Below are 14,484 nucleotides of genomic sequence, written 5' to 3'. Positions count from 1 at the left end.
GTAGAGAATAAATAAGAAATTGAAATACAAGTTATATACAGGACACAGGCAGGGTTGATTGATTAACCCACTACCTCCCATAATTCTATTAACTGGATTTTTTTTAATGAAACTTTGATTTCTAGCATAAAACAGCCTTAGAAATATGCTGGAATGATCAAAATAACATTTCAAAATAACATTTTAAATAGAAATAAGAGAGATATTGGGTGAAAAATTAGCAAGCCTCATTTGAATATCAGAGAAATATACCTAGTAGATATAGCAAAAAGCTTAGATATGTGTAAATATTGGCAGATAATTACGAAATTTGTAATTTTTAAGTGATTTCATATGAAATCACTGGTAGGTAATGGGTTAAGAATTTTGCTTCCCAACCACATGGTTTTGGGTTCAGTCCCACTGCATAGTCTTCTACTATAGCCCTGGACCAACCAAAGCCTTGTGATTGGATTTGATGAATAGAAACTGAAAGAAGCTATAGTGTAAGTGTGTATATACTGGGTCATGCCATGAAAAATGCGGTTTTTTCAATTGCATGAAAAGTCAGAGTGGGGCAGGATAAACTACCTGCATCAACTTGCTATAAAAGCAGATAATAATTTTACCTTGGTCTTATTCTTAGTGCCAGTTTTAAAAAGTGCAGTTCGATTTTAACAGTTATTTTTTCAAAGCTATAATAGAAGTGACAAAGGAGCATATTTGGCATATTTTACTTTATGAGTTCAATAAAGGCAACAACACAATGGAAAGGGTGAGGAATATTGATGCAGACCATAAATGTAAGCCAGTGTCAACGGTAGTTCCAGAAATTCTGATCCAGAAACTACAGCCTAGGAGACAAGCTTCATCCTAGAAGATCTGTAGAGTTTGATGGGGAAACCCTGGTAGAAGAAAATCCCATTGTAACAGTTGAGGAACTAGCAGAGATGCTTGGATTTGGTCATTCAACCATTCATAGACACCTGCATGCCATCGGAAAAGTCAGCAAATTGGATCAATGGGTTCCTTACAAACTTTCTGAGTTTAATTGCGCACAGAGAGTGAATGTGTGCTCTTTGCTGTCACGTCTCACAAATGGACCTATTTTTGGACCAAATAGTGACTAGTGACGAGAAATGGGTTCTCTATAAAAATGTCAAGCACTGAAGACAGTGGGTAAGGAAAAGAGAAACACCGGCATCCCAGGCTAAAGAAGGTCTTCACCCACGTAAGGTGTTGTTATTTGTTTGGTGGGATATGAAAGGTTTAGTCCACTTTGAAATTTTAAATCCAAACTAAATGATAACAAAGGAGATCTACAGCAAGCAGCTTAAGTCAGCGCTAGAAGAAAGACAACCATCTTTGCTTTCAAGATGAAAGGTGTTCTTCCATCAGAATAATGCTTGGCCATATACAGCAAGGATGACATTCCAAAGGTTGGAGCTGTCTGAATGGGAAACCATGTCCCACCCAACATATTCACTGGACATTGCCCCATCTGATTATCATTTATTCCGCAGTCTTCAAAGTCATTTGGATGGAAAGAATATGAATTCTGTAGACGAGGTCAGAACAGCACTGATGAGGCAATGGAAATTGCCAAAACTGACTGTTAGTATAAGGAATTCTCAAATGGTGTTTTCAGACAATTACAGTCTCTGTGTCAGTATATATGTATACAATTATGTGCTTTGACAACAGAATTAGAACATTTTAGCTCTTATTTCTAGCAATGTAGGTGTTTCTAACACTCTAGTCACATTTAGTGATGATTATAGCGTTCCTTTTTGGTGAAACATTGCAAACTGCTGTCTACATTAATTTTCTATATATATACATATATATTTAGTATTAAAGGATGGTACTTACAATAATAAATAAAACTCGGTGAGGCAGCAAGCCTGTCAGCTGACTTCATGCAAGTAGTTTTCAACAAGCTGACACTAGATCACACAGCATCATTAGATTACTGTTCATTCAGTCAGTCGTGGATTACCTCCGCATCAATGCAAATGGAATTTGATATCACTGGAAATAACAACAATAATGATAATAATAATACAATAGAATAATTAAATGATCCCATACAGAAAGACAAAAATCTCAGCCCTAGCAATCATCCAATAAAAAAAACAAAAAAAACATCCATTAATGTTCTTTAACAGACTGTTTACTGCAAGCATAGCTTTTACTAAAGCAGCAAAATTTTCATAAAACTGTTCTTCAGAGTTTCACATTCCAGTTCGTCGGACAGTTGTGATCAATACTGTATTCATTACAGCTGTCTGACGAATGGGAACATTAAAATCTGAGCAACATTTTTGTGAAAATTTTACTGCTTTAATTAAAGTATCATCGTCATCGTTGTTGTCGTTTAACATCTGCTTTCCATGCTAGCATGGGTTGGACGATTTGACTGAGGACTGGTGAAACCAGATGGCAACACCAGGCTCCAATCTGATTTGGCAGAGTTTCTACAGCTGGATGCCCTTCCTAACGCCAACCACTCTGAGAGTGTAGTGGGTGCTTTTACGTGTCACCCGCACGAAGGCCAGTCAGGCCTGTACTGGCAACGGCCACGCTCAAAATGGTGTATTTTATGTGCCACCCGCACAAGAGCCAGTCCAGGGGCACTGGCAACGATCTCGCTCGAAAATCCTTACATATGTCACGGGCACAAGTGCCAGAAAGGCGATGCTGGGCACACACACATATATATATATTCACCTTTACTATGAAAAATAAGCAATATGGTTACATCAGTACCCAAGAGTCGAACAACAGTTACTGGAAAAAATGAGGATGTGTGAAAACACTAAGTTTGTTTTCACCAGACAGCGCATCAAACTCTACAACAAAATTCAGCTATGACCCAGAGGAGGGTATAACGTCTGCAGTGTACTTTAGAAGGTATGAAGAAATCTTCAGGGAAGATTGCAAGTCGTGGAGTAAGATTATTATTATGTAAATTAGTGCCAGCAGAGCATGAAAACTATTGTAATTTCATAACTACCCAAAAAATCTAGCGAAATTTGTTTCCAAGAAACAGTCATCATCATCATCGTTTAGCGTCCATTTTCCATGCTGGCATGGGTTGGACGGTTTGACTGGGGGTCTGGGAAGCCAGGAGGCTGCACCAGGCTCCAATCTGATCTGACAGTGTTTCTACAGCTGGATGCCCTTCCTAATGCCAACCACTCCCAGAGTGTAGTGGGTGCTAATGATTAACAAACCATTTCGTGGAATAAGTTACTATAAACAGTTTTTATAATCATCATTGATTTAGTGAAACTACTATTAAAAATATTCAGTAATAAGAGTTTCCTATTTAACACTCAATGGAAGTGTTGGAATCTAGTTAAAAGAGAGGATGAAGACTTTGTCACGTATGCTGGAACCATAAACCAAACGTGTAAAGGGTTTAAACTGAAGGAACTAACTCCTGATATGTTTAAGTGCCTAATTTTTGTATAAGGGCTTACGGCAAAACAAAGATGCAGAGATACATGCAAGAATCCTCACAAAACTTGAACAGGCGGACAAAAGTTTAACCCTGCAAACAGTTGCAGCGGAGTGTCAAAGAATGGTAAACTTGCAACAAGATGTAAAAAAAATTGAAGAGAAAGAGTTCTCACAAGTACAAGCATGCTGACCAGAAAGGCATAAGCAAAAAAATAATGTTGAGACCAAACCCATGCTACAGATGTGGAGCCCTACATTTGAAGAAGGATTGTTCTTTCAAAACACAAAAATATTACAGCTGCCAAAAAATAGGACACAAGCGCTCACATTGCAGAGCAAAGTTAAGAAGGTCGAACATAAAAAATTCTAAAGTTTTCTTAACAGAAAGTAGAAACAACACCACGAAGAGGAAATTTGTACATGTAAAAGTAAACAAAGTGAATATTAAATTACAAATAGATACTGGTAGTGACATTTCGATTATTGATACTGACATGTGGTAAAGAATTGGGAAATCTACATAAAGAAAAAAACATCAAAAATTGCTTGAGGTGTGACAGGTGAAAAACTACACTTCATAGGCAAAATGTGGAGTGATTTTACATTTCATAGTAAAACCTGTAGAGTAAAAGTTTTTATGTTACAAAAATGCAACCTATCTAATTGGTACAGACTGGATGGTGTTGGTTGACTTATGGTGGCCTCCCCATAAGTCTGTACTGTAAAAAAGTACAGAGCTGATGTTCACTTGAAAGATTAAATCAGTCTTTGACATATTGTTGCCAAAATGAAAAACATATAGAGAAAATGCAAAAAATTCAACTAAACATCTTAATGTCAGAGACAAAGTCCATTTCAAAGTATACAAGAATGGCAAAGAGAGTTGGCAGGATGGTGTAAAAAGAATTGGAAACATGATGTATTTAATAAAAGGCCAACAATGGGGGCATAAACAACATTTAAATCAATCAAAAATCAGACATACAGAAGAAAGGAAGAAAATTCCAATGGAATTGTTTTACAACATGTTTGATGTGCCAGCATTGAAAGAGATTGAGCCTAGCAGGAACAGTAACAGAAAACAGAGTGAACATTTAGAAATAATTCCTTAACAGAAAAGGTACTGAACTTCCTAGGGAAGCAAAATTTCAAAAATGGAGAGGTGTTGGAAAGAAAGAGGGAAAAAATAACAATAATAAAATAAATTTTGTTTCCTACATAAGTCAAAATCTCAAAAGGGGAGATGTTGTGGTATGTGTCATGACACCCCCCTGCAAGAATAGACTTGACTGAATGACTATAAATAGTAGCAGTCTGAGCGAGAGACAGAGGGAGAGTAGCCGTTAATCGCAGGAAGTCACAAGGTGTCATTTTGGTAGTTTGTCGGAGTATCATTTGTTGGTTCGTGTATAGTTCATGGAGAGTTTGTTGGATTGTTACATTGTTGTTACCCTGCTTCATTACATATTTTATTGTTACTACAGTTGATGTCCTAACAACATGGCTAATTCCATGATAACCACTGCACAATGATTTGGGGCATCTTGGGAGGGTCATTACACACACTGGTTCAGTTTATTATTATAATTATTATTATTATTAGTCAGGCGCAGGAGTAGCTGTGTGGTAAGTAGCTTGCTTACCAACCACATGGTTCTGGGTTCATTCCCACTGCGTGGCACCTTGGGCAAGTGTCTTCTACTATAGCCTCGGGCCGACCAAAACCGTGTGAGTGGATTTGGTAGACGGAAACTGAAAGAAGCCCATCGTATATATATGTATATGTATATATATGTGTGTGTATGTTTGTGTGTCTGTGTTTGTCCCCCCACCATCGCTTGACAACCAATGCTGGTGTGTTTATGTCCCCGTAAATTAGCGGTTTAGCAAAAGAGACCGATAGAATAAGTACTAGGCTTCCAAAGAATAGGTCCTGGGGTTGATTTGCTCGACTAAAGGCGGTGCTCCAGCATGGCCGCAGTCAAATGACTGAAACAAGTAAAAGAGAGAGAGTCATTGTAAGGCAGCAAGCTGGCAGAATCGGTACTCCACCAGACGAAATGCTCGGCGGCATTTCTTCTGTCTTTACATTCTGAGTTCAAATGTTGCTTTGGTTGACTTTGCCTTTCAACCTTCCAGGGTTGAATAAAATAAGAACTAGTTGAGTACTGTGGTCAATGTAATTGACAAGCCCCACCTTTCAAAAATTGATAACCTTGTGCCAAAATAAGAAAAGATTATCATTCATCAATTCATTAACACATAACTAATTGATTGTTTGATTAATTGTCCAGTCAATCAAACAATCAGCTAGGTTTGTCAAAGCCATTTCATTGCTATTCGCAACATAATCAATGACATGTCCTCTCTACACAACGTCTGCCGGCCTGTCTTCTAATTTACAGCTTCTATATTTATATTCATATGGATGTGAGTGAGAATGCATGTGAGCTGTGGGTGTAGTGGTGATTATAGTAAAGCATGTTTTCACTGATGTTGTTGGTGTCATAATGTCCTAGTTTACATCTAATTTCAATGAATGTTTGTTCAGCTTCAGACAGACAATCAATGTTATTGTATATACTGTAAGGTAAAGTATTGTTTCGCACTGGAAAAATGAATCCCCTTCCCGACCACACATCAGAGGGGAATGTGGAGAATGAAAAGGGGCAGAAACAAATTGCCACATTTTATAAAATTAGGATAGCCATGAACATTTTTTAACAAGAGCAACACCATGGCAAAAGGGAAAATTCGGATGCAAATTGTATCATGTCTATCTCATAAACAAGGTAAGGTAAGGTTACCTTCTTGTATCATACTGACTCACAAGGGCTGGTTTTCTGCTTTCAAGGCGTATGTATTCCCCACCTGGACAGGACGCAAGTCCGTCACAGGATTACTCATTTTTACCAGCTGAGTGGACTGGAGCAACATGAAATGAAGTGTTTTGCTCAAGAACGTAATGTGTTGCCCGGTCCAGGAATTGAAGCCACAATCTTACAATCATGAGTCCAACATCTTAACCACTTAGTCACATGCCTCCACACTTGATAAAGACGGATATACCCAAAAATTTCACTGATATTTGAAACAGAGATACTATTTCTTCCCACTTTGAGAGCTGCTGGTGTAAGGCACATCTTTTAAATAAACACAATTTTAGCCTTGTGGTGAAAAGTGGTTACATCACCATTTACATTCACACATAACAGTGCATGCATTAAGTTGGAAAATAAGCCCTGTTGTATTTTTTACATGATCATTTAAACTAGTGTTTTCCAACCTATTTTCCCCCCAGGCCACACTATAACTTTCCAGAAAATGTACGCCCTATCAGTAGTTGGAAAATATTCTTGATATTTTATCGTTATTATTTAATACAAAAGAATCTACCAGTAACTTTTTTAAGTACTGAGTACAAAAAAAAATAGTGATTCGCTTTAATGAGGACCTTGTGCCTGGCGACTATAGCACCACACCCCAACTCAATTTTTCCAGGCAGATGCCCTATGTGGGAATCACCGATTTAGATGGTACATTTTCAATACTTACAATAAATTAAGCATTGAATTTTACATTCTAATATTGTTTTCCGGCAATGGAAGCAGCAAGAAATCTTTGTTCAATCTATGGAAATGAATCTTTAACCCTTTAGCATTTAAAACCAGCCATATCCAGCCCAAACATTCTACTTGTTTGACATTCAAACTAGCCAGATCTGTCCTATCATATCTAACTCTACAATATCATTCTAAAACTATGTGACCATATCATTGAAATTTCAAAGCTTCAAGATAAAGTATGTTTAATTCAAAATAATCTGAATACATAAGCATTACATTTGGCAGAATAATCTAAGTGCTAAATTAGGTTTAAGAGTCTGAAAATGCTAATGGTTATTTGGCCAGTTAAACTTTGGGAAATTTTTCTCTTGCCAATTCCCCTCAATCTGGGTAACCAGGTTCTATCAATATTAAGCTTCTGAAAACTGTAGTTGAGGAGAAACCAAAACAAACTGAATGTGAATTAGCAAAAACAGTTCAAGTCACACTTAGATCATAAAACATCATCGTTTAACATCTGCTTTCCATGCTAGCATGGGTTGGACGATTTGACTGAGGACTGGCAAGTCAGAAGGCTGCACCAGGCTCCAACCTTCATGAAATAGGAAAAGTGTCTACACAGTAGGTCCCTCAGTTTAATCAAAGAGCTGTCCTCTGCTCATCATTGAAGAGTAGACTTCCTACTGAAACTTTCCATCACAAGCAACAAAAAGAGGATTCTTTACAATAACCTCCAACAAAAACAACAATACCCATGGGCATATGGTGTAATGGTTAAGCGCGTAGGCTACTAACCCCAAGATTCCGTGTTTGATTCCAGGCAGTGACCTGAATAATAACAACATCGAAAAATACCTTAGGAATGAGAACCCAGGTTCGAAATTTCCCCAAGACACCTGATGAAGGCTGGGGGGTATATCAGCCAAAACATTGTGTTAACAACAAACAAGATGAGGACAAATATCCATCAAATGTAAATAATGTACGTAATTCCTCATCTCTTAAATATAGAACTGAAAAACAACAACGGTTAGCAGACAATGATAAAGAATTCATCTCCAAACCAGGACAGCACCCAAAGAAAGTTACGCTCTATGTTTGGCGGGATATGAAAGGTTATGTCTATCATGAAGTGTTAAACCAAAATGAGATAGTAAATGTAGAGAAGTTTGGTCATCAAACATAAGTATGCTCAAAAATTTGCAGAAAAAGTACTCATCATAAAAGGATATTGCTCTTGCACGATAATGCAAAACCACGTATTGCCCGAGTCAATGAGGAAAAGATTGTGGCACTAAATATGTAAGTTTTGCCTCATCCTGTTTGCTCTCTTGACCTCATTCTATCTGACTCTCATCTTTTCAGATCATTGCAACATTACTTAGAGGGAAAAATAGTTAATTCATTGTGAGAAGGTTAAAAATAATACGGAATGTTTCTTTGCTTCAAAACCTGAAGAATTTAATGCCTGAGCAATCTACAAGTTGCCAGATCGATGGAAATGATGTTTTCAATAATGAGGGGATATATGATCTCGATTAAATATGTGACAGGACAGTCTCTGCAATGTAGTAACTGCAATGCAAATTAGAACAGTTTGACCATGTCCTAGTTTAGACAACAAATAGCAATATGCCACTGTCTCTCCATTCATTCTTGGAGACAGATCTAAAAACACGAGTAAATAGTCAGCACTATTCCACGTTTTTCTGCCCAGAGAGATAAAAATGAGGTGATGACCACTTTGCTTGTCACAGTAAGGTTAAAATTCTTTATCTATCCAAAAATTCTGCTTATCAAATGTTATCTTTTATCCTTTCTTCTTTACATTTCATGTGTGTAAGTCACTGGACAGCATCCATGCTGGGGCACCATTTTGAAAGGTTTAGTCAAACAAATTGTCCCCAGTACTTTCTCCCCTCCCCCTTAAAGTCTAGTGCCTATTCAACCAATTTCTTTTACTGAACTAAGACAATAGAATAAATACCAGACTTAAAAATGAAGTCCTGGTATCAATTTGTTCCAACCAAAACCTTTCAAAGCAGTGCCCCAGCATGGCCGCTGTCCAATGACTGAAACAAGTGAAAAATAAAAGAAAAGACTGAGAAAGCATTTAGTCTAGCACTCAAAATATTTGTGCTATCTCATTATCCATTTAATAATACTTCTTGCTGAAAGATTCTTCAAAGAAATCACAAAAGCAATCTGCAGACTACTAGCCAATAATTTATCAACAGCCTTTTATCTTTTACTTGTTTCGGTCAATGGACTGCGGCCATGCTGGAACACCACTTTGAAGAGTTTTGTCAAACAAATCAACTGCACTATTTATTTTTAAGCCTGGTATTCATTCTATCAATCTCTTAGGCCAAACTGCTAACTAGAAGTCTGAAAACAAGTGTGGACATTTAGGACAAACTTATGAAAATGTTTTGAAGAGACAAAAGGTTAAAACAGTAGGGTGCAACATTAAGAAGAATTGGCTGCTATTTTTAGGAAGCACAACAACTATGTAGATCTGCCTTCATTAGCTCATTACTTATACAAACAGTTACACAATACAATCAGGCTGTGACAGACTTATAGACTAGATATAAAACAATGTTCAGCAATTTCAAGGTTATGCTTGTTTGGAACGTTGGGCAGGCAGCCAACCATGGAATTCAATCAAGTAAATCTTCTAACTTCTGTTTTCCTTTGTTTCTTAATATCTGCTATTTGTGTCATCAGACTGAGGCCATGCTGGGGCACTATGTTGAAGGGTTTTAGTCCAGCAAGGCTGGTACCTAATCTATTGGTCTCACATTCCAAACTGCTAAGTTACAGGGATGTAAACAAACCAACAGTGGTTGTCAAGCAGTGGTTGGGGGACAAAATCAAAGACATACACATCAGTTTTATCATCATTTGTTTTAAAGTCCACTTTTCCAGCTTGCACAGGTCGGATGCAATTTATTGTGGCAGATTTTCTACAGCTGGAGGCCTTTCCTGTTGCCAACCCTCCCTTGTTTCTAAGCAAGGTAATATTTCACCATGGAAGACACACAACTATTAAATCACTTGTATGTCAGTGATGCTCATTTACAATCATGAGGTGATTAGGCATCAAGTGCTTTACCATTAAGCTAAACTGCCCAGTAACAAATTCTTCTGCAATTATAGAACTTATAAATTTAGCTTCATAAGACGCTAACGTTAAATTCAACTTACAATGAAAGTAAACAAAGTCTGTTTTTAGAAGTGCTGAGATGTATTGAAAGATACAGAAATAAATTTTATATTCTCAAACACGTAATAATGCTAATAAAATAGCGTGAACAAGATAAATTATCCATACATTGCAGAAAAATATGTTACCGGCCAGCAATGAGACTCAAACTCACATCCCTGTGATTATGCGTCAAGTGCTTTACCATTAAGCTAAACTACCCAGTAACGAATTCTTCTGCAATTATAGAACTTTTGTATAACAAACACTGTCCAGTGTAACAACATGGCAAAGCAGCTGTTTAGCCTCTGACTGAGTAAGCAGATTATGATTGAAAGGTAATTCCAGCAGTGGCCACCCTGACTTTTTGTAGATACTGGCATACTTCAAACTACATTATCCACAGTGTTCTTTTGTTAACCCTTTAGCATTTAAACCAGCCATATCCAGCCAAAACATTCTAATCGTTTTATGTTAGAAGTGGCCAGATCCGGCTTCTCACACCTACCCTACAATGTCAATCGAAAAATAAGCAATCACATGACTGAAATCTCAAAGGTATGAGATAATGCATGATTAATTCAAAACAATGTGAATAAATAAGCATTACATTTGACAGAGTAATCTATATGTTAAAGGGTTAAGCCACTAAGGTGCAATGGGAGTGGATTTGGCTACTACTTCTAGTAAGTCAAGCAATCACAGAGGCTCTATTGTCATTATAGTAGTAGTAGTAGTAGTTTGTAGTGTATGATGAAACCATATAAACAGTGCAGTTGAGCTTGGTATATTATACTAACTTCACTTTACCAAGTAACACAGCCAAAATGAAAAATTTAATACTTGTGGGAAAGAATTGGTGTGAGAAAGACAAGAAAGAGAAAGAACAGAGGGTAGGAGGATCTTAAATGATCAAAACAAAGAAAAAAAAAAGTAATACAGTCAATACATTTTCTTAACTTTTGCTAAAGCAAAACCTGTATTTTAATCTCCAAAGAACAGTGATGGCCCCTGTGTATATAACCCTATAAAAGAGTGAACATTTTAAATCCTTGTAAACCAATTCTCATTTTATTAACCCCTTTTACTCTTTTACTTGTTTGAATCATTTGACTGTGGCCATGCTGGAGCACCGCCTTTAGTCGAGAAAATCGACCCCAGGACTTATTCTTTTGTAAGCCTAGTACTTATTCTATCGGTCTCTTTTTGCCGAACCACTAAGTTACGAGGACGTAAACACACCACCACCGGTTGTCAAGCGATGGTGGGGGAACAAACACAGACACACACACACACACATATATATATATATATATATATATCGGACCGAGGCTATAGTAGAAGACACTGGCCCAAGCTGACACGCAGTGGGACTGAACCTGGAACCATGTGGTTGGTAAGCAAGCTACTTACCACACAGCCACTCCTATATATCCACTTAAAATTTATTACCTTTAAATGTGGAAAGCAGTTTTATATACCAATCTATCTTTTAGAGGGGAATGTCATGTTTGAAACTATTCTTTGTTGAGATATGTCAAGTACATTTAAGGCAACATGATTTTGCAGAAAATACCAATTCTATTATCTAGCAGATATTTAACATAATTACTGGAGTAACGATGGAAATTAATCAAGCAGCTAAAGGGTTAATATAATTACATGGGGTTGTTGATATTTTTGTCCACCTTAAATTATAACTTATAATGCTTTTATCTTTATATTTTACTTTTTTTCCCCCATCATTGGACAGCAGCCATGCTGGGGCACTGCCCTGAAAGGTTTTAGTCAAACAAATCAACCCCTGTATTTGCTTCTTTTAAGTCTAATACTTAATCTATCAGCCTCTTTTCCTGAACCATTAGGTTATGGGGATGTAAACAAAATAACACTGGTTATCAAGCAGGGAATGGCAAGCACACACACACACACACACACAAAGGGGTTCCACACCTTTTCTATCTACCAAATTCGCTCGCAAGACATTGGTTGGCTCAGAGCTACAGTAAAAGACACTTGCCCAAGGTGCCATGCAGCGAGATTGAACTGGAAACCATATGATTTGCAAAGTGAGCTTTTTCACCACACAGCCATGCTTGAACCTATAGACATAATACAACAACTAAACCGACAGCATTCCATTATAAATCTCTGAGAATATATCTGTGCTGAGAACAGAAATAGGTTACAATAACGAAACTAATTAAGTACAGGGAAAAAGTCTTTTATCAGTTACTTTACAAACGTTACTAACTTACCACTGACTTCTCTTTACAACAACGCCAACAAAACATAAGAACTAACCCTTCTTATGTTGAACAAGCCAACACATTTGTAGAGGAAGGGTGAAACAGGCTTTATAAAATTCATCAAAATATTCATCGTCATCATCATTTAACGTCTGCTTTCCATGCTGGCATGGGTTGGATAGTTTGACTGAAGATTGGCAAGCCAGTAGGCTGCACCAGGCTCCAATCTGATTTGGCAAGGCTTCTACAGCTTGATGCCTTTCCTAATGCCAACCATTCCGAGAGTGCAGTGGGTGCCTTTTATGTGCCACCGGCATGGAAGCCAGCCAGCCAGGGGGCACTGGCATCAACCACGTTCAGATGGTGCTTTTTACGTGTCACCAGCACGGGAGCCAGTCAGGGGCACTGGTATCGACCACGTTCACATGGTGCTTTTTACGTGCTACCAGCACTGGAGCCAGCCAGGTGTCACTGGCATCGTAATTATGAAAACTAATTCTTCAGTCATACTGCTAAAGCATTTTTACTATTAATATTATTACTAAGGCAGAAATGTTAGTATGCTGGGCAAAATACTTAGCAGCATTTTGTCTGTCTTCACATTCTAAGTACAACTTTGCCTTTCAACTTTTCGGGGTAGATAAAGCAAGTACCAATTGAGCACTAGGGTCATCATAATCAACTTAACCCCTCCCCTTATGTCAATACTCGAAGCAATTATTATTATTAAGATGGCAAGCTGGCAGAATCGTTAGCACACCAGGCATAATGCTTAGTGGCATTTCATCCGTCTTTATATTTTGGGTCCATTTCCATCGAGGTCGACTTTGCCTTTCATCCTTTGGGGGGGGGGGGGTCAATAAAATAAGTACCAGCTGAGCACTTGGGTCAAAGTAATCACCTAAACCCTTCCCCTCAAAAAAGGAGGACCTTATATCAAAACTTGAAACCATTAATTACTAAAGTGGTGAGTTGGCAGAATCGTTAATGCGCTAGACAAAATGCTTAGTAGCATTTCATCTGTCTTTACGTTCTGAGTTCAAATTCCACCAGGGTCAACTTTGTCTTTCGTTTCAGGATCGATAAAATAAGTACTAGTCATGCGCTGGGGTTGATGTAATCCTCCTTTCCCTAACAACAGCTGGCCCTGTGCCAGAATTTGCAAACATTATTATTACCATTATTATTACACCATTGTTTTCAAATATTAGCACAAAGCCAGGAATTTTAGGGAAGCAGGGCAAGTCGATTAAATCGACTTCAGTGCTTGACTGGTACTTATTTTTTCAACCCTGGAAGAGATGAAAGGCAAAGTCAATCTCAGTGGAATTTGAACACTGAACATGCAGACAGATGAAATACCCCCTAAGCATCCTAACAATTTTGCCAGCTCACCACCTTATCACATCATCAATGATATCATCTATCTGCAGCACAATGTGTATTACATGTGTGTGGTGTCCCAGAGTTATACATATGTATGTGTATGAGAGAGACTGTTAAGAGTGAGTAATCTTCTGAGCTTTAAATTATTTACATAAGGTAAATAAAATAAAAATCTTTGTCTTTTGTTTTCTTATATATCCCACCAAATACTACGTTCACTGTCTACAACTAATTATTACTAATTGTATTCGTTTATATTACAGTCACTGAAACTCGGTGAAGAAACGAAGGCTTGTGCATATTGTTGCTTCAGTGAGTCATTTGCAGATTTCAATAGTGGCTGTGTGATTGAGAAGCTTGCTTCCCAACCGTGTGACCTCAGGTTCAGTCCCACTGCACAGCACCTCAGGTAAGTGCCCTCTGCTATGAGCCCAGGCCAACTAAAGCCTTAGTAGGTGGAAACTGACACTCTGTGTGTGTGTGTGTGTGTGTGTGTGTGTGTGTGTGTGTGTATTTTAAAGAGTAAAGGAGATACTCTCTTTTACTTGTTTCAGTCATTTGACTGCGGCCATGCTGGAGCACCGCCTTTAGTCGAACAAATCGACCCCAGGACTTATTCTTTGTAAGCCTA

General features: G+C 37.8%; 1 long non-coding RNA gene across 1 annotated transcript in view; it reads right to left on the bottom strand.

Annotated features, from left to right (window-relative positions):
- Positions 1-632: 632 nt before the first annotated feature.
- LOC128249360 (uncharacterized) overlaps positions 633-14,484 on the bottom strand; it is a 24,163-nt gene continuing 10,311 nt past the window's right edge. Inside the window, exons 2-3 of the long non-coding RNA XR_008265458.1 lie at positions 1,852-2,010; positions 633-674 (exon numbers count right to left, since the gene is read on the bottom strand). This is a non-coding gene — a long non-coding RNA (uncharacterized LOC128249360). The remainder of the gene's footprint in view (positions 675-1,851; positions 2,011-14,484) is intronic.

The sequence above is a fragment of the Octopus bimaculoides genome, chromosome 14 (genome assembly GCF_001194135.2).
Source record: "Octopus bimaculoides isolate UCB-OBI-ISO-001 chromosome 14, ASM119413v2, whole genome shotgun sequence".
NCBI lineage: Eukaryota > Metazoa > Mollusca > Cephalopoda > Octopoda > Octopodidae > Octopus > Octopus bimaculoides.
Note: the sequence above shows the minus strand (reverse complement) of the source record. Positions and strands in the feature narration are given on the sequence as shown.